Below are 21,540 nucleotides of genomic sequence, written 5' to 3'. Positions count from 1 at the left end.
CTTTGGCATATGTTTTACTCATATCAAAAGACAGATGTACAGTTTTACATATGGAGGATTTGTTTAAATGAGCTGTACATAGTATCACAAAGCCTAGGTTAGTAGCCAAATTGGCCCGAAGGCCTTACTAACAAATGTAGCTTTCAAGAACAGCAAAACGAATGGCCTGGATACTCATTAAATTGACAGCATTGGCGATAATTCACTAACTCCCAGTGTGGCACTACATTTTGTATCAGAACAAAGATTGCCTTTGGCTATAGTGTCTACGCCAAAATAGGGACATAGTGGCCGGCTCATCTTTCACTAAGTTTATTAAACATCAGATGGAACACTTAGTTGTGTGTGGTTTAGGGAACAGATTATACTCTAAAGCTCAGAAACTTAGTCACTGAAAGACAAGAGCAACTTATATATGGTTCAGGAATCCATACGTTAGATATTTTGCAATATAACAAAACCAGCTATTAAAAAATAAAATTTACTAAATATTGGAAATATTAGCTTACTTTTAAAAAAATATATAATTAAAAAATAAAATATAGCCACATTAATCAACTGATGAATGTTAACATCACTAATAATATGACATATTGACATATTATATACTCCTGATAGAATGCCCTGAAAAGGGCATTCTTCTTCCAAACTCATAACTTCAATCAAATCATAAGAAAACATTAGATAAGCTCAAACTAAAGAATGTTCTACAAAATATTTGACCATTATTCATCCAAAGTATTAAAGTCACGGGAGACAAAGAAAGACAAAGGAACCTACACAGATTGAAGGTGATTGCAGAGACACGGTAAGGATCATGGAATGGATCTTGGAATAGAGAAAGGACATTAGTGGAAAAACTGGGAAATGTGATTCAAGCCTGTAGTTTATTAATAGTGATGTATCAATGTTAATTTCTTCATTTTGCTCATTGTACCATGGCTATGGAAAGTGTTACCCTAGGGGAAACTGAGTAAAGACTATATATGGAAACTGTACTCTCTTGGTAAACCTTCTGTAAATCTAACATTACATCAAAACTACAAGTGAAAAAAATACATGAATTTACAAACATAAAATATAGAGAAAACAGATATTACATATTTTATCATCAAACAAATATTTGATAGTTGATTTGTTGTTTGTTGACATGTCATTTTCTCCTTTTTTTTTCTTTCTGTTTTTCACACTAAACCTCTGAACACTCACTCATCTTTGGCGAGACTGAGTGATATGGAGAAAGCACACATTCTGCAACCTGAGTGCCTCGCTTCAGCATCTGCCATTTACTGTGTGGTTTGGGGCAAATAAACTTGAGCCCCGTTTCTTTGTTGTACAAATGGGAAGAAGAACATCTGCCACATAGAGTTGTAAGAATGAGTAAATTGATATATGCAAAACATTTCGAACAGTGTGTGCATAAAGTGAGCACCATTTGACAGAAATATCAAAATAATTTGGAGGCAGAGTAATGTCTCCCACTCTAGAAAGCAAAATGAAATATCTGTTTCCCTCTTTTCATTCCCTTGCTGTAATGAAGCTGATATTACTGGAATTTTTAATGTGTGAAGGGGCAGCATTAAGCAGATTCAAGCAGGCAGAAAGTTCCCAGCCCCGACATTCTAGCCAATCTCTCCCCAGGTGAAAATCAGGCTGTGCTCTCAACTGCCTACCTTTTTGTTTCCTGGCCATCTTCCCACCTTGGGAAGCTCCTGCTGTTCTATGGACCATCATATGTCCTTCCAACAAATCCCTGAGCTCTGAACCATCATATGTCCCTGTGCAAATCCCTGTGCTATCAAGTTAATAAATGCTAGGTTCTATCATTTGCAGCCAACCACACACATGCTGTATGTGTGCCCCTCTGATAATGCTATCCAGTGACTCAGTTTCTAAAGTCTGGGAGGAGAGGGATCCCTGAGTCTTCCTTCTGAAAATGTGGTCCTCAGATCACACTTCGGGTGAAAAGGAATGAAGTTTGCTGAGTAAAGGAAATCCCACTGGATTGCAAGGTCCTTGAGGAAAGACACACACAGTCTCTCAACCATGTCCCCACTGCCCATCATGCAAGTTCTCTTCAGTCTTAGTGTAAGTAATAAATAAAGGTGGACTCCTGTTATTAATGGGGATTTGACTGCCTGTTATAACAATACAACTATTGATTGGAGTGGTGTAAAACACGGCTCATAGTTTGGGTTTTTTCTCAAGACAACACATTGTATGCATGTTAAACACTGAAAGTTCAATCTGCACCCATTGATGGGTGCCTCATGGACTTTGGTACTAGAGAATGGCCATGGTATCTTTGTGTTGTACATGTGGAACAAACTCTTTGGGAAGATGGAATAACTACTGAAAGGCCTAGATTACCACTCAAATTCAATATTAATTGATACAAACTCAGGACAAATTTACTTGGCCTCACAAGAAAAACTCAATTAATAATTTAGATTATCAGATTATGAAATTAAACTACTCCTTGGGCTCAGATTAGGTAAAATTTCACAAGAAACTACAAAACAATACTCAAATAGTTTATTTGAAAATGCATGAAAAAGTCTCCATAACAGTTTGTGAATTTAACGAGTATGTTGTGCATTGCTGATCAAGGATTTTAATCAAAAATCATTCTATGGGTATAATATGTTTAAAGATATTCCCTCAAGACAAATACTGTGTTAATTTTTTAATTGATCCTACTGTAATTCTGATACTTTCTTGGACTTGCTGGATGTTTACACAACTGCTCAGAAAAAGTAGAAACGGCAATGGAGATAATTAAGAAACTGTGATGCAACTGTACAATTGTAACAAAAATGGGAAATTGCCTGGATAAATACAGACCTATAAAAACACTTTATTTTAAATTTTCCCTAGTACCAGAGGGAAGAATACTCCTCTCCCTCCCTTAGGATTTCCCTTAGGAAACTTGAAATTTTAAATGTTTTCTGTTTCTTTGAGATTTATATAAATCTTTCTAAAAGCTTAAGAAGCTTCATGCCAGTTCTTCATTCCAGGAATTTATTTCTTGGAGGCCTCAGAGCCACTTCTTTGAAATGTGAATTTCTAAAAGGATGGGTGGCATTCTGTCCCCAGTCTCTGTAGGAATTAAACCTAAGTGTCTGGCTTCATAATGTTACTTCCTGCTTGCCATAGGAAACAAGAAGTTTTATTTTTCCTTTGATAAAGACAATTAACATATATATAATGGATTGTATCTGCCTAACTATATAAAAGTGTGAGCTTTTTTACATCCTTTGCCATCTCCTTAATAGATTGCCTGTGATATGCATCTCAGGCTGATTTAATGCTTATTCAACAATAAAACTTTCATTCTTTTCTATAAAGAGAGGATTCACTGGGATGGCGGATTTAATTTTTAATTATATTTCCCCTATATATAATAATATATAATATTATATGTAATACATATAGTAATATATAATACATATATGTAATATTATATGTCTTACATGTAACATATATTATATATTTGTAATTATTTATATATATTACACACACACACACACACACACACATACACACACATATACACAGCTTAGTAGTAAGGGGTACAGTAAGAATGATTCCTATAAATGCTAGTTAACTTCCCGCTGAATAAACCCATGCCCAGTTCTGAAAAGCCATGTAGGATATGCCATCAGACACAGAAACATTAAATAAAACAAAAACTGATCAATGTAAGCTACCAGCAGTGCTGGGGGAAGCAAATAAAACAACACTTCTCAATAAGGTGGGGTTTTTTTACGTTGATTCAGTATCACTCTGAGACCAAAGTACGGTGCACTAGAGAAATGAATTTCCAACACACAAGAGAATAGTGTCCTTATGACATGATAGCATACAGTGAACAACAAACACTTTGAAGGAATTACCCACATAAGATGGTAAAATAAAATAAATCACCCAGAAGGCTGGGGCCATGCCAATTTTAACTCATTTTTTACAACATTCTGTGAAGGTACCAAAGAAACTTTCAATGTTTAAGGAGATGATGTTGACAAGGGTGAGTGATCATAAGGGTTGAGTGCCGAGACATAGGGTTTTGTGCAGCGGAGAAAGAAGTGCATTCATGATGTTTTATAAAGCTAAGAAGCCCTTTGATGGTTAGTTTCCTGCAGTGCAAGTCATCAATAAAAGATGTTTTCACATGTTTTTCTATTCTTGTATACAAATTGTATGAAATAAAGAATATTTCCTGGACTATGGTCTGTAGTACACCAATGTCCCATGAGATATTATTTATACTTCATGAAGAAAAAAGGGGGATAAATTTTCTGTGGTCAGATAAATCTGGGAACATCCCCCACCCTTTGAAGTTTTACAATCTAGGTAAGTACATTAAAGGCTATGAGAAGACATGCAGTAAACAAACTCAATTAATCAGAACTCCCCAAATTATCAGACTATGAATTCTCCTCCCTGTTCTTTTCACCCATTCAATAACAATAAAAGAGCCATCACTTATTGGGCACTTACTATATGTCACAATTTTATGAACTACTTTCCATGAAAGATTCACTTAATCCTCATAAAAATCTTATGAGGAACATACTGTCATCATCCTCTTCATTTTACAAATGAAGAAACTGGAGGCTTAGGAAGGTTAAGTAAGTCACCCAGAGTCACCCAGCCTGTGGTAGAGGAGGAACTTAAATCTATAAAGCTTGCCTCTAGCGACTTTGCTTACCTGCCTCTCCTGTTAGTAAAGAGCTGTGCCTGCTCAGTCCCTTCACTACCTCAGGAAGGTTACTGTTTTTCCTTCAGTTGTGCTCAGGAATCTCTGAATGATTTCTGCTCCATTGTTGGGTGGAGTTATGTGCCCTGATTTCCGTATCTATCAGCGGCACTATCATTTCACCATCCCTTTGCGTTTTAGCAGCGCTTCTCAAGTTTGTCTTCCACACTACTCTGTGCCTCTGTTTCCTCATCTAGATAATAGAAATAATATCACCTGCCTCATAGGTGATTTTGAGCCCTTAACAAACTATGATCTAAAGTGAGAAGTTCCTTGAATAGCAGCAACCAGTTTTTGAGTTGGTAGGTCTTTATTTTTGCCAGGGTATGAAATGACAAAGAAACTAAGGGTCTTCATACCTACTTTCACAAGAGCAAGTGTTTTTCTTTTTTCTTTTTAAAACACATTTTAATTAAATTTATTGGGGTGACATTGGTGAGTAACATTACATAGGTTTCAAGTGTACGTCTCTATAGTACATCGTCTATGCATTGCATTGTGTGTTCACCCCCCAGAGTCACCTTTTTTCTTTCTTGCCATAGAGACTGTTTCTTTTTTTCAGTCTTGTTTCTATGGCCTTGCAATGGAAAGTCCCATGAAATGTAGCAAGAGTAAATTGTCAGTCCTTATTTTTGTTTCTGTGGTGACTTTTTGTGTTTTCCTGTTTTTTGTAGATATTTAAGTTGGCAGGTGGGAATGAGTGCATATAAGGAAGCCAGTGCGATGCTATTTTTAATCAAAATCATGGACTCTTGCTTTTAAAGGATATTCTGCAACAAAATGTGCATCTTCTAAAAATACTTGTGAGATTTTCTTGCAGTTCCTTACTTAAATTCAAGGAGATTTACTTATTTGAAGTCATGTAAGTTCAATGTCATTTCATTAATGAATTGCAGAGAAGCCTAACATCTGTATAGTTACATCTACTGTTAAAGAACTGTATGGGCCAACAAATCAAATCACTGCCAATTGTCAGTTTGTATCACTTGATCTATATTATATAGCAGTAGATTACAAGTGGATTGCTTCATACTCTTTGGATCTAAAGCTGACCTGTCTGGTGCCTGGGGCAGCAATGGCTTTCTAGCCTAGATCAGTGTCTCTCATAAAGGGTTGTGGGGAGGTGGTCTTACCACCTTATTTCCACAGAGATTCTGTTATTGATCTCTCCTGTCACTGACTAGAGAGGCAGTGTTACTGAATTGTCATAAATGATAATAATTATCGCAACTAACACTTGTAGTGCTTACTCTGTTCCAGTCTCTCTTCTAAACACTATATATATATAGTAGTATGATATACTATATATATATAGTAGTATGATATATATATATATTCATTTAATTTTATTCTCAAAGCAACCATATGAGGTAAGTTCTATTATTATCCCCATTTTACAGACGAGGAAACTGGGGCAGAGAAAAGTGAAGAAACTTGCCCAAGTTCACACAGCTAGTAAATGGTGCAGCAGAGATTCAAATCCAGGTAGCCTGGCTCTTGAGTTCTTGCTCTTAATCTCAAGGGTGTGCTGGATGAGAGTGGTGTGGAATTCTGCAGGGTACACGGGGTGTGAGGTGGGAAGGAAGGTCATCATCTCTGGGATCTACTTCACCTTCCATCTCCACACCCAAGAAAAGCCTTATGCAGAGTAACCCTGCTGACTTGTTGATACTTTTTGGTGTCTGCAAAGACTAATGGGAAAGCAATTTAAAGGCTGAACCAACAAGATATGGAAACTGATGGATAGAGAACAAGTTAGAGCCTGTTTGGTAGAATGCAGTTAACAGAAATAGAGAATCAGATCTGCCTTCAGGGGCCTTAAGTTGCATCCAGGAAAGACCAGAATATAAACACACCATTTTGAATTCAATGAAGAAAATAGTATGATTTGCTCCAGGTGTTATAAGAGGAAAAAGGAGGAGCATTTATCTAGCTGGACAGGAATGATCATCAAGAAAAGTGTAAAATAGCAAAATCCATTTTCTAGAATCATAGACCAATAAATCCAGTATTTCCCCTTTATAATCAATCAACAAAAACTTTTCAAAGTGTTGTCTCTATTTGTCAAAAGTTAAATAGAAGCACTGCAATTGTAGTAAAGGTGATTCTTGTTTTCGGTTTTCTAAATATCTATTAATTATGAACTATTTCTATCAAAATTCTTATCCATAAACTTTTTGAATTTTGCTCTTTTTTTAACCAAGAAACGGGCCATATAAACTCTGCATGCAATCTAAATATATTCTTGCCCTTTTTTATGATAATCTTAAGAACATTCATCACCAAACAGAAAACACAGCTGCCATCCTTTTAGAAAAGTCATGCATAATGGTTTAATCTACAGTTCCAAACATCAGGTGTTCTAAAAAGCTCAGGAGAGTCAAGTTAACTTTATTATACCTAAACGTTCGAGGCATAATGCAATTTTCATTGTTTAAATGCTTACATTAAAATTATTTCCATTAATCTATAAATTGCACACTACTGTATAAATATGCCTAATGCATTTTTTAAAATAACTAACCACTACCAGTTATAATTCAAGTTCAGGGTGGTCTTCAATAAGGTTGGTGATATCTAGAACCAAGCTATAGTCTGGAATTTGTCTAAAAATACAATCTAATGTGTCTGCATTGTTCATATTCTTGTAATAAAAGTGTGAATCACTGAATTGGATCACTGAGGCTTCTAAATATATGGAAAAGAAAATCTAACATGAGGAAATACTAAAGAATGAAGAGATTGGATACATACAGTCTTCTCAGTTTACCACTGGAGACATGATAACCAAGACCAAGGAAATTGAAGAATGACACCACCGGTGAGGAAAGAACTGGACTGCGTTCCAGGTATCCCACCTCTAGCTCTAGTTTTGTCACCTCCTGAGTCCTGGCCCTCAACTTCCTCATGTATAAAATAAGGCATTGGACGAGATGAACACCAATGTCAAACGCTAAATCTAAAGTTCTAAACTCTGCGTTTGTTGTCTTAAATTCTGCATTTATGTCATATGGGAAAGTGCATGCTTTTCACTACTAAAAAATGTGTCTAATTTCGTGTGGTTTCAGAATATCTTTCAACTATTTTCTAAAACAGAAACGGGCTGCATTTTACCCAGTGCAAGATAATTAATCACAGCCATGCTACTAGCCTAATGCTTTGGGGAGATACTAGAGATTACCTGAATTGCTTCTTTAGGGAACAATAAGACTAAGCAATCATTAATTCATTCAATACACTTTCATGAAGCACCCCGTGTGCCCAGGCAATTTCTCAACATTGATAAATCAAAGATGAACATTAATGGTCTTTTCCTTCTAGGGACTCACAGCCTAATAAATGAGAAAAACTATTTCCAATTAAAACACAGTTTTTTAAGTGCTGTGATAGGCTGTAAATAGAATGCTATGGAAGCTAAGATGAGAGACCTTGATTCATTTTTCAATAAATGAATATTTAAATTCAATAAATTTTCTGCGCGATGCAAATGAAAAAAGAGCTGTGGAAAGCTCCCGAGTTTTAGCTTGAACAACTATGTGAATAATGATGCCATTTACAGAGATGGCAAAGATTAAGATGAACGAAGATATGGGAAGTGGGGCTGAGAATAAAAGTTTGATTTTGGACATATTAAATTTGGGATGAGTATAGATGAGATGTCAAGTAAGCAATTAGATATACAAATCTGGAGAGAGTTGTCAGAGAAGTCAGGGTTGGAAGTATAAATTTAGATGTATTTATGTGTATTTAGTCACATGATTGAATGAGTTGATATAGGAAGTGAGAGAAACGAAAAGAATTATGATGAATGAGCTATAGAGTACTCACAAGAAGGAGAAACCAGCAAAGAAGTCATCAGTAAGACAAAAAGAAAGCTGGGAGTGCGTCCTGTGGTAGCAGTGATCTGTGGCAGCGAGGGCTAGCAAGGACGGGGCGCGTGACTCTGCATTTTCTCTTCCCAGCTGGCGCCAAACCATGGGCATCTCTCAGGACAACTGGCACAAGCACGACACGACTTGGGGTAAGAGAAAGTCCTACCACAAGAAGTGAAAATATGAGCAGGGACACCCTGCTGCCAACACTAAGATTGGCCCCCACCGCGTACAAACAGTCTGCGTGTGGGGAGACAACAAGAAGTACTTTGCCTCAAGGCTGGACGTGGGGAACTTGTGCTGGGTCTCTGAGCGTTATACACGCAAAACAAAGATTGTTGATATCTACAGTGCATCCAACCACGAACTGGTCTGCACCAAGACCCTGGTGAAGCACTGCACGGGTGCTCATTGACAGCACGCGGAACCGATAGTGGTACAAGACCCACTATGCACTGTCCCTGGGCCGCAAGAAGGGGTCCAAACCGACTCCTGAGGAGAACGAGATTTTAAACACAAAATGATCAGACAAAATTCAGAAGCAACACGATGAGAGGAAAAAGAATGCCCGAACCAGCAGTCTTCTAGAGAAGCAGTCCCAGCAGGCTTCCTGCATGCATCGCTTCAGGACCAGGCCAGCGTGGCCAAGCAGATGCTCTGTGCTGCAGGGCAAGGAGCTGGAGTTCTAGCTGAGGAAAACCAAGGCCTGGAAAGGCAAATAAATCCTCCTCCCTCCTAGCTTAGCTCATGCTTAAAGGTGTTTATTGTTGGGTTTGGGGGGAGCTGCTATGGAGGATGAGTCACATGAGAACTAAGAACTGACCACTGGACTTAATATGCTGTTCCTTCTTCCTGGAATGTCATTCCAGATGTTCCCATAGCTGGCAATCTCTCTTTGTACAGGTCTCTACTCAAAAGTTATCTTCTTAGCGATGATGGCAATGACTACTCACCCTATGAAAAATGTGAACTCTCCCTATTACTGGTATTCCCTTTCCTAGATGTTTTACTTATGATCTATTTCCCTCATTGGAATGAATCCATAAAGACAGGGATTTGGGTCTGTTTTATCCATGGCTGTTTCCTCAGCACCAAGAATAGTGCCTGGCACCCAGCTGGCACTGAGCACTCAATAAACACTGACTGAATGAATGAACAAATCCACCCATCATCATATCAGATCTAGGAGCTTTACAAAGTTGGCCTTTTTTCTGTTTCAACACAACTTACCTTTGGTCACAGACTCATCTTCCTCTAGTAAAAAGCAAATGTATAAAAGGAAGAGATACTTGCATATTTCTTGAAAATGTTGAAAGACTAGCTTGCTAAAAGTCTACAAGACATAATGTAAGCCATTGCGTAGACGTTGATGATGCAAAGATGTATAAGGCAGGAAATCACTCTCGAGGAACATTCAGTCTAGTGATGAATGAAGACTCGTGAATAGGAAAATTTAGTATAGTATAGTACAGTACAGTACAGTATAGTATAGTATACGTGCAAACATAGGAAACACCACTAGAGGCCAATCAAAGTGAAGTGGAGGCCCAGACACTTGGAGAACTGGGTCAGACTTCAGCTGTGCATGACAAGAACCAACATCAGAAAAACATCTGGGATTTCAGTCCTTTGTTCACTGAATATTTATTGACATCTCAGCACCATATTAGGCACTGGGATATAATAAGCAAAAGAAACACCTCTTCCCTTATACAATTCAATCTAACAGGGTTTATAATCTACCTGTATGGAATCAGTACTTCAAAAAAGCAGCTGCTGAAATGTTTTATGGGTCCTGAATTAGCCAATTCTAGGTAGCCACACTACATATCACATCGGCTACACTGGATCAGCTATATGATGTTCTGATGAATGCTCCTTGGTGAAAACATCCAAGCACATCCCATTGCTGGCCCAATGGTTACAGAACAAGTACAAGGTTTTATATCCGCAAAGACGGTCAACTGAGCTACACACGCATTTTTTTTTTTAAGAAACGCATTTAACTTTGGCATTTCAAACTGAGACATGGCACTGGAAGGCTAGATGCTGAGATAAAAAAAATGTAAATCATAACATTTCAGCATAAAATTTTAGTTTTTCAGATAATTCATTTCTAAGTACCAGCTCTCCCCTCGACGATTTGATACGGCAGTAGGACTTGAGAACTTCCACACTAAGAGGACTCCAAGGAAATAAATGCCCTTGGGTTAAAGCAGGAGAAGGAAAAGTGAATTCATTTCACAAAGACTAATGCTACAAATTTCTATAAAATAAAGTATTTGGGACCGAAATGTTAATAAGTGTATGGATAGTCATATAACATTTTTTTTCATAACTTTATAAATTTTTGTACATATAGTGAAAGAAAACTTCAGGCCATCACACTTCCCTCAGGAAAGATGACCGTTACCCTGGAGCTCTTCTCTCACCTTGCAGAGCTGCGTATTATTCCACTAATTGAGCCCTGGAGAGAGAGACTCACTCCTCAGATTTTACAGTGCTGCTGACTCTAAAGTGTATTTATAAGGAATTAATCCTCATAAATTAATCAGGAACATGGCAAGGTTTTCACTAGTTGTCTAATTATTAAAGTTATAATTCTTTTTTTAAATGGTGTCCAGTATCTTATTTCTAATAAAAAGTTAAGAGAAACATGTAGAAACGTGAGCAACTGAGTGATGTCCAAGAAACAATAATACGATATTGATCTCAATGATTATGTAAAAAACGTAATTCTTCCCCCCACAACTCTAGCACAAAATAATAAAATGTTGAAATGTAATCTTCATTTCATTTTGTCAACAAAACATGGGAGGAAAAAGCATTTGTGTAAGTGAATGAGAAGATTCCTGGGATGACCTATGTTTGTGGTGTAGAAATAATAGATGTGTTTTGAACAGTACTGACAAGCCAAAAGGTGGAACAGCTTCAGCAGAGGAGATTGTGTAGAGGGGAGGGGCCATAGCATCAGTTCAGAGAAGGCTGTGGTGGTTTGTGATCTCATATCAATTATTTCTCTGCCCAGATTGTCACATACACTCCTCCTTTTATGGGAAAGGAACAAATGCATAAAACTAAATCGGTCTGAGATGTTTTCAAAAGCCGCTACCAAGGTACCATCTATCCTAAATTTCCTTCTCTCCATATTTACAAATATAACTACATCTATGGATTTAGCACACTACATTAAATGAAATTACTGAGTTTTCAATAAAATCTAAAATCTATTTACGAAAAGAATAAGAACAGTGAGTATATCTCTATTAAAAAAATTACTGCTAAAATGTCATTACTTAGAGGGTTAAACTTTCAGATGTATGAAAATATCAAATGTACAGAATTATTCATTCTTGTGAGTTCCAAATGCATTAGGTATTCACTGTACTTTTGAGAGAGAAAAATTAGAGAACATTCTCTAATTATTATGAAAGGAGAAGATTGGCATAAGCCTGTATCTATTAGGTCAGGTCTATTTAGTCTGCTAGGTTGAAAGAAGAGCACAGAACATTTCTGCTTTAGAATGAGCCTAATTTACATTTTCTGTCTTGTGTTAGTAACAGTACTGCTAGCCCACTTACATCCGCCTTGGCTTTCACCTCTACCTTATGACGGCTGTTCACTGTGAACACCCGAAGCTCTCTGCCTGAGGATTTTTCTCTCTGGGAAAGTGCTCAACCAGCAAGCAGGACAAGCCAGAAGTGCAGAGTCAACACCACAGAAGCAGCTCTCAACAAATGATGGATGAGGAGTCCAGAGATAAATACCCAGCTTCCTTACTCCTCAACTGTGGTAGGTCTGAGGTGAGCCAAATCTGTTCTACCTCCCAGATGTCCTGTGCAGGGCTGAACCCTTTGGTATATCTGGTGAGTGAGTTGATAACACACCATCTAGTGTCTTCTTTCCCTCCCCTCTCTCATTTCCCCACTCTTCCAGTTGTGTTTCCTGGGATCACCTCCCAAATGAACTAGTCTGCATGTAAATCCTTGCCTCAAGGGTTAACTTTGAGATAACCCAATTTAAAACAATCGGCAGAATTTAGGCTCCTAAAATTAGGTAAGACTGGATTTATGGGAAGGAGAGGAGAAAGTGCAGCAGTGACTAACAAAATGAAGGCCTGAGGCCTCAGACGTGGGAGGCAGGAACAGGACCTCCCATCTGAAGGAGCACCAAGGAGCTAAAAGGAGCCAACTCTGGGCAGCCCGACACTGGATGCAGCCCTGAACAGAGAGGTGACACTGTTCGTGAGGGTGAGACATGAAGGAAAGCTTCGCCCCTCTGATAAAACAGAACCAAATAGAGCCAAGTAGGAATTTCCCTATTAGAAGATAAAGGAGAAAAACTATAAAGCAGTATTGACTGGTGAACATAGAACTGGAATACAAATATAATTTCCTTTGCCTATAAGCTATTTAAATGACACAAGAAATCTCACACCATAGACTTAATTAAGACAAGGGACCTAATCCACTCCAAGAAAGAAGAAAAACACTTTCAAATTCCCATTAAAATTAGAATTTTTAGTAGTTTCTTCTAGCGTTTTTTCTTTGATGGCAGTAGGTCATCATAAGAATATCTTATATCTCAGGCATTTGATGACCCTGAATGTGCATTTCTGAGTATTCCTTCAAACATTTTTTTTGGTAAATTCTATTCATTGGACCTCTGCCTTAAGAAAAACTTGACTTCTTATATCCTTACTAGAGGAGATCTATCTGCCTGCCAAAGCAGTAGTTATCCAACATGAGCGGGCATCAGAATCCCCTAAACATAGACTGCTGGGCTCCACTCTCAGAGGTTCTGATTCATAGACCTGGAGTGGGGCCTAGAATTTATATTTCTAATGATTTCCTGGGTATTGCTGATGCTGCTGGTCAGGGTACCACACTTTAAGCACCACTGATAAAAGTACGGTATTTAACCTTTAAAGTATTATAAGCATCTGTGGCTTTCATTAGCTGCTTTGTCTTTCTTATCCAACTTGTATCCCTAGTCCCTGGCACAGGGTGGGCTCTCAATAAATATCTGTTGAATTAATGGGTTAGGTTTATTTCTAAAGTTATACTAAAGCAATCAGACATCATTATATCCATATTGAAATTTTCACCACTTATAAAGACAAAACTACTATATTACGAACATACTTTGTAAATCAACGAGACATTTAGAAAATAAGTGTTTAGTTTTTTGTGTTATTCAATAAGCCGAGGCTTTGATTTTGTACCATAAAAAACAACCAGTGTTAAAATACTGTTCTTTAATTATCTGGAGCTAATGGGAATGTTGAATGATTAATTTAAGTCAGCAAAATGCTAAATGACATCACTGTTTGCAGTACCAACCCAAGTTTCACAGTAGTTCAAAAGAAATAAAAAGGGAGGAGGGAGAAGGGGGACATTGAAGACATCACATCACATACGGCAGTATCATAAATACTGAACACAAAAGAACTGGGGCTGGGTCATCGCCACATATTTGTTGTAAGCTAGTGTTTTGCACAGATGCCTTATTTGTGTGTTTCAATTTGTGAGAGCTTGTTAATAGCAAGAATGTGCAGTGGAGAATAATATTTTATTAAACAGTCCTTTTACCTTTTCAATACGATATTTGTGATGCACTATTACATTTTGGAGTCATCAAAATAAGAGATTGGTCGTTTAAAATTAATTTGTTTCTAAAAGAAGAAGAAAAAAAAACCAGTAACTCTAGTGATGACGCAAATGAGAGTACATCGAACTCAGAAAGAATTAAGTACACACGTAAAACACAAAAATTTTTTTAAAAATGGAAAAAACCTTTGTATCCTAATACTTAGTATCAGGGATTGATTTATCCACACCATTTATCATATTAATTTAATGCTGTTCTTTGAATTTTATTATTCTTTAATTTGGTTGCTATTTAATTTGTAAATCTTTTGGTTTGTAGTTATATGAAAACTATAAGTATAAAGATGTTATATAGAGTTTTATGTTTTACACATTTAAATAATTTGATAATAAAAATGATTACTGATGACAACTGTGTCCCTGTAATTGACTCCATACACATTATTCAATGTTATCATTGTCTTAACCATATTTCCTTTCTCTAATCTTGCCTCTACCCTATTTCTTTCCCTACATTGCATCCAGAGTGATAGATGTAAAACATAAATATTATAATGATGCGTCCCTCTGATAAACTTTTCAAAGCCTCCCTCTTTTTGTCTGTATCAAGTGTAAGTTCCCTAAGATGACACAGAAGGTCCTTCATGATCTGGCCCCTGCTTATCTCTCCAGACTCATGGCTGACATCTCCTACCCTTCACCCATAATCACTTGGACTACATGTGGTTCTCTATGTTCTCATTTGTATCAAAGCCTTGGTCTGTGCTGTTCCATCTGCCCCAAATGCTAGTCCCATAATTTCATTGGATCTGGTTAACTCCATGTTTTTTGTAGGACTCAGTTTGGATGTCAGTTCTTCTCTAGGTCCCTGCTAAACCCCTCCACATCACTCCTGATCACCCTTAATAATATTCATCACACTTGATTATCATTTCCTGTTTTCCTGTTGGTGTTTCCCAAGTGTTTGTGGACATGTTAAGACTGTGTCAACATTAATTATTAAATTCCTGCCCAAATCATGCCATATAAAAGGCCCTAAGCAAACTTTTTAAAATATAAGAATAAAACTCAATGGTAAGAGTACATAGGTCTAAATTTTCTATAATTTTTAGATAAACTAAGCCACTGTCAGATTAACCACCACTAAGACCCTCCTCTCGCCATCAGGAAGATTGCAGTGCTGAGCTATTGTAACTACCTAAAGCCTTTCCCTGATGATGCCGTCACACTTTGCAGACATGAATCCACAAATGCTTGAACTAAAAACTGCTCTACTGTCTCTTGCCCTGAAAGCTCCATGAGGGCAGAGACTGTGTCTCACTGTGTCCCAGTGCCAGGCACACAGTAGATGCTTAGAAAACACTGGTTGCCTATTGTAACCTAGTCGTGGTTACTGAGAAGCCTTTTTTTGTGGCCATTAGTGAATGACAAGAATTAATTCAGGCAGCCAACTGGATATTTCTTCCTGAACTCTCAGTGACGCGCCCAAAGATAGATTTTACCACCCATCATCTTCCTCCTTTGCTCCTGTTCTCCTTCTCCTTTGTACTCAACTTACAAACACTTAAAGCAGATGACGTGCAGAGTGGTTGTGATTTAGCGCTCTGTTTTTCTTAATGGAAAGAAGAGGTAGGAAAGATGAGAACTAAACTTGGGGAAATGACGATAGAAAAAGTAAAACAGTAAAAAGAGATTATTCTGCTTTTTCTTCCCTCTATGAAGCTAATATTAATAGTTGGTGCTAACGTAACCTCTAAATCCTATTTATAAAGAAAAACACCTGAAAGGCCTGCCAATTATTTGAATATTTGTGAGATATGACCTTCTTGCTATGTGTCTATAATTTAGATGAATTTAAATAGGTATTAGACTAAAATAAGGAAATTAGTTTTTCAAAATAAAAGTAAAAATAATAATACCTCATTTACTTTGCAATTCTAAAGATGTGAACAGTCATGAAAGGGAACTTATAAAAGTATTTTAAATAAAAGCTAAAAGGAAAAGAGATTATAGACATGATTTTGGCAACATATAGATATTAACTCATATAATATTGCTTTATCTCAGTACTTTTATTATCCAATAATAAAACTTATAATCCAAAATTTCCTCTGTTAAACTAGCAAGACTAATCTCCTAAAGCAAATACTAAAATTACTGTTATGCAATTTACAAAGAAAGCATCTGGGAAGTGGCTTTAATTATAGTTTTTGAGAGGAAAATCACTACCTTTAATCGCTGTTCATGAATTTGCTAAACTGGAATATTATATGGTAAATAGTGTTGAAATCTTTCAGGAGAGATAATAATATATTTATAAATATAAGAGGATTACACAGATTAATTAGTTAATATTTGTAAAGAATTTTAAAGATGAAATGCTTCCCGCCCTTCAAGTGTCACTGAAATCATTAAACAAGTAACAATCAATATTCCCTTTTTAAAGTTTTGCATAGGTCTATCCAATGTGTACAATTATCTAATTTTTTCATGTTAGAAGCCAAAATTTGAACCACATATCCATGCATACAAATATTTAGATCTTTTTTTAAAATGCCTATAATGTCATTTAGATCAATTTGGGGGTTTCAAAGACAAAAAAAAAATGCCTATCCTAAGAATAACATTATTAATATTGTTGAACCACGTTTGCTTTCCAGAATTTGATGTAATACACAAACACACAATTTCAAATCCCTCTACAATGAAAAAAGGTTTAGAACAATACAAAATATTTATTATTTACACAGCAACTTCAAAACTCCCTGTAGTATATATTTGCAGGGTTTTCCTTATATTTTTCTCTTAAAACTAATGGAATAGTCAGGACTAATTATTTCTGTAACTCAATTTGCATATCTGTCTTTCTACCCTCTGGAATTTGTGGCTACTAGCAAGATAACTATGTACCTGAGTTCAGACATTGGTAGCAAAGAGTGAGAGTCTCTCTCTCCATGACAACTTCCTGAGGTAAAGAAAGTAAATATTAAAAGTATAAGAAAACAAGCTAAGTCTAAGGATGGGAGTGGAAGAAGAAGAGGAGGGCATAGAGTGTAATTCTGAAGGGTGTTGAACAAGTCCCATGAAAGAGCTTAAAGCACCAGAACAGGATTTCTCAACCTTGGCACTACTTACATTTTGTGCCAAATACTGTGTTTCCTGGAAAATAAGACCTAGCAGGACCATCAGCTCTAATGCGTCTTTTGGAGCAAAAATTAATATAAGACCCGGTCTTATTTTAATATAACATAAGACAGGGTATGATATGATATGACATGATATGATATATGATATGAGATATGATATGATATGATATGATATGATATGATATGATATGATACCAGATCTTATGTTAATTTTTGCTCCAAAAGACGTGTTAGAGCTGATGGTACAGCTAGGTCTTACTTTTGGGGAAACACTGTAAGTCTTTCTTGCAAGGGCTGTGTTGTGCATTGCAGGATGTTTAGCAGCATCCTTACCCTCTACTTACGACATGCCAGTAGCACTACCCATCCAACCCCACCCCTTGCCAAGTTGTGACAACCAAAAATGACTCCTGATACTGCCAAATGTCCCAGGGGCTGAGATTCGGGTGGGGGCAGCAGGGAAAGACAAAATTGTTCCCAGTTGAGAACCAGGGACAGGATTTAGAATAAGGAGAGAAATGACATCCAGAAGTGCCTGCCTAAAACAACCACTGTCAACTTTGGCTGTGACAAGGTTGAAGGGGTGGCCAATCTAATAGTTAGAAATGGCAACAGATGCCACCAAAAGCTATGATTAATTGGATCTTCCATGTTTCCCCGAAAATAAGACTTAGCCAGACAATCAGCTCTAATGCGTCTTTTGGAGCAAAAATTAATATAAGACCCAGTCTTATTTTACTATAATATAAGACCTGGTAAAATATAATATAATATAATATAATATAATATAATATAATATAATACAATACAATATAATTAATATAATATAATATAATATAATATAATATAATATAATACAATACATTACCGGGTCTTACATTAATTTTTGCTCCAAAAGATGCATTAGAGCTGATTGGCCATCCAGGTCTTATTTTCGGGGAAACAGGGTTCTCGCTGGGAAAAAAATGCTGATGAGAAGAGCAAACTTTGAGTGGTGTCTGCTGGGAACAGACACTAGGAGTGGCCACAGACATAAGTAACTGCCAATGGAAGCTCCACATCAGATACTTAGCAGTGAATGTCATGGTCATGGGACTATTATGCTCTTTAATGATGGAAGAGTCTAATGGCTTCTTCCAGGAAATTTGATGGGTTTAAATACCAGAAACTTCTTGCAAGGGATTCACTGAGTTCCATTTAATTCATTAAATATTTACTGAGCACTCACTATGTGTCAGGAGCTGTGCTGGCTCTCAGGAACGCAATATTAAAAACAGTTTACCCTCAAGGAACTTATGCTCTAGAGAGAGAAGCATATCTACGATGAGTCTAGTCTGCAGATTCATGGATAGGGTGACCCAGGCAAACAGGATTCCAATTCTTTACACTGATAACCACCGTATAACCAAACTTCAAAATCATAGAACTCTTCATTTTTAAAGAGCAAAAGCTGCTTAGCTTTTTTCTCTATCCAAATGCTCTTTTTTTCCCCCCCCCATTTTAAACTCAGCCATTTCACTGGCATTTCAGGCAGCTGCTTTTTCTCCATTTCAGAGCAATCAATATATGAACATTTTAAACAGCAAAAACACACTTCAGTTGCAAATTAATTTTTCTGCTAGCATACATGTGCACAATCATTTGGATTTACATGATGGTGTTAGCCAGCCAAAGTCAGCAAGCCTTCCTAAAAAAGCATTTGACTCAATAATGATGGATATGCTGTCATTTCTCATTTGGGCCCAGCTGCCTAATAATAGCAAGGTAACATTATTAATAAACTACTGGCATAGCTAGCTAGGGAACGTACAATCCAATTATGTACAGTTTTTAATTCACTACAGGCAAAACGCTCACTACCATTCCACATATGACTCCCAGGCGCATCTTCAGTGGAAATGAACCACAGCCTTTGTAGACGAGTCATTAGTATTCAACATAAGAAACAATTGCTTGGAACAGGAAACACAGAAGCCAGACATTTGGCAGCATCACACAGAGTTCACTGGTGAAGTCAACAGGCAAAGTGACTCTGGGCTGACAGAAACTGGTCTGTGTTGTCATGGAAACAGCAGTGCTGTGTTAGTAAAGAGTTTGGGTTCTCTCACCTACCAGGACATAAATTCAGAATTTACTGCTGATTTTTAAGTCCACTATTTGTAAGTGACCTATTTATGACATGAATACTCAAAATTACTCTTTGCTTCAGAAAAGGTATCCAAACATTTATAAAATTATCTTAATCTTAAGGTATCCAAACACAATTAAATTTAATTATGCAAAATACCTGCCAAAAAAAAAAACACCACAGTCTATCTCTTCATTCTTACGATGCTTATTTTGCCAAAAACTGGTTCCTAAAAATGCATAAATAAAATAAAAATTTTAATGTTAAGGATGTGAGGGTAATGCTAATCATGAAGAAAAAGACCCTTCCAAATTCAGGGGAAGGCATTATGCCACTTTTTAATTTTATTTCAAACCACAGCTGTATATTTCAAGTTGTAAAAAAGCTACAAATTTCTCTCATCCTCACTCATAGCCAAATCAGCTCAGTAAGGCTGCCTCCTTCCCATTTTTGACACAAACATCCCCTTATGAGAGTTCCTCTATTTTGGTAATTACAATAATTATTATTCCTAATTTACAAATGTATAATGTAAAGAAAAATGTCTTGACTATAGCAATTCAGGGAAAAAAATCCATAGTGTAAGCCTCTAAGTCTCCGCTCTCTTAATCCATGTCTCTTCTAGGTCATTCCAGCTTCATTAAGCTTCTTCCTTAACATTTTTCAATTTCATGCTAAATGATATTTTCCCATAAAGTCTACAAGTGAAAAAGTTATTTTGTTTTTCGCTCTGAGCAGCCAAATTGCCCTTATTAACAATTGCTAAAGCATGCCCATTATCCTCTTCTGTGACTTCCACTTTCATCCAGCAAAAAGCACGTACCAAGCAAGTATCTATCTGTCATGTGTTACATGCTTGACAAAGGAAAGGATACAACGATAAGTAAAACATCTTTTCTGCTTTTGAAGAGCTAGTGTCGTGGGAAAAAACAGAAATATAGATAGATATACCACAATTTGGCAAGCACCATAGTAAAATTAGATTAATACTGGGTCTTACATTAATTTTTGCTCCAAAAGATGCATTAGAGCTGATTGGCCATCTAGGTCTTATTTTCAGGGAAACAGGTTTCTAGCTTGGAAAAAAATGCTGATGAGAAGAGCAACCTTTGAGTGGTGTGTGCTGGGAACAGACACTAAGAGTGGCCATAATGCAATGGGAACATTATGAGGTAAAAACTAATTTTGCTTAGGGAAATAAAAAAGGTCCCATTGAAAAAGAAAGATTTTCACTATATTTTAAACAATAAATAGGAGTTTTATACATGGCAGTAATTTTCAAAAAGTTAAAAACATTGCTGTCATTCATAAATAAAATGAACATGTACCAAATGGTGTGACTTTATAGAGATTTCTATCCGGCACTGGACAAAATTCATTTGCATTGCTATGACAGGTATTATTCGTATTGCTATGGATAAGAATTATTTGCATTACTATCAGTTTTCTACAACTTCTACAACTACAGTTATAAAATAGTCTTAGTCGATAAAAAAGGTAGTCACCTCTGCACACCCCAAGAGAATCAACAACCCTCAGCAGGTCCTCTAAATAATTTCTAGGAATTCCTTTAGTCCATTTCCTAGTCTTCAACCATTTCTCCTGACAGAGGAAAGAGGCACTCCAGATTTGGGGAAAATACATTTAAAAACAGAGATATAGGAAAGTAAGTACTTGGATATGACTAATGATGAGGCTATGGGAGGAAAGAGATGTTAATGCAGTTAAGATTACACTGAAATGGGGTTTGGGGGTCAAATTGTGAAGGCTTTTCACATGCTGTGTAAGAGTTTAGACTTTGTCCAAAAACATGGGGAAGGCAACAAAGGATTTTAAAGCTTAAAAGTGTCAAGCTAAAATATGTTTGCTTTTCCTTACTCTTAATTCATTTATTCAAATCTGCATTTTCTACATATAGCTTGTTTTGGAATATTTCTTAATCCAATATTTAATTTCCTCCTGTTTGTTTTCTAAAACTTTAAAAATGTCTCTATTTCTGTCCACATTTCCATCCATGAATGCTAAC

The 21,540-nt window shown here is 36.6% G+C and overlaps 1 protein-coding gene and 1 pseudogene across 18 annotated transcripts in view; one reads left to right on the top strand and one right to left on the bottom strand.

Annotated features, from left to right (window-relative positions):
- MAPK10 (mitogen-activated protein kinase 10) overlaps nt 1–21,540 on the bottom strand; it is a 287,949-nt gene that overhangs the window by 220,633 nt on the left and 45,776 nt on the right. The window lies entirely within an intron of this gene.
- LOC109447205 (small ribosomal subunit protein eS8) lies at nt 8,735–9,353 on the top strand (annotated as a pseudogene).

This window comes from Rhinolophus sinicus, linkage group LG02 (assembly GCF_036562045.2).
Source record: "Rhinolophus sinicus isolate RSC01 linkage group LG02, ASM3656204v1, whole genome shotgun sequence".
In the NCBI taxonomy this organism is placed as follows: Eukaryota; Metazoa; Chordata; class Mammalia; order Chiroptera; family Rhinolophidae; genus Rhinolophus; species Rhinolophus sinicus.
This window is presented reverse-complemented; position numbering and strand designations above follow the sequence as displayed.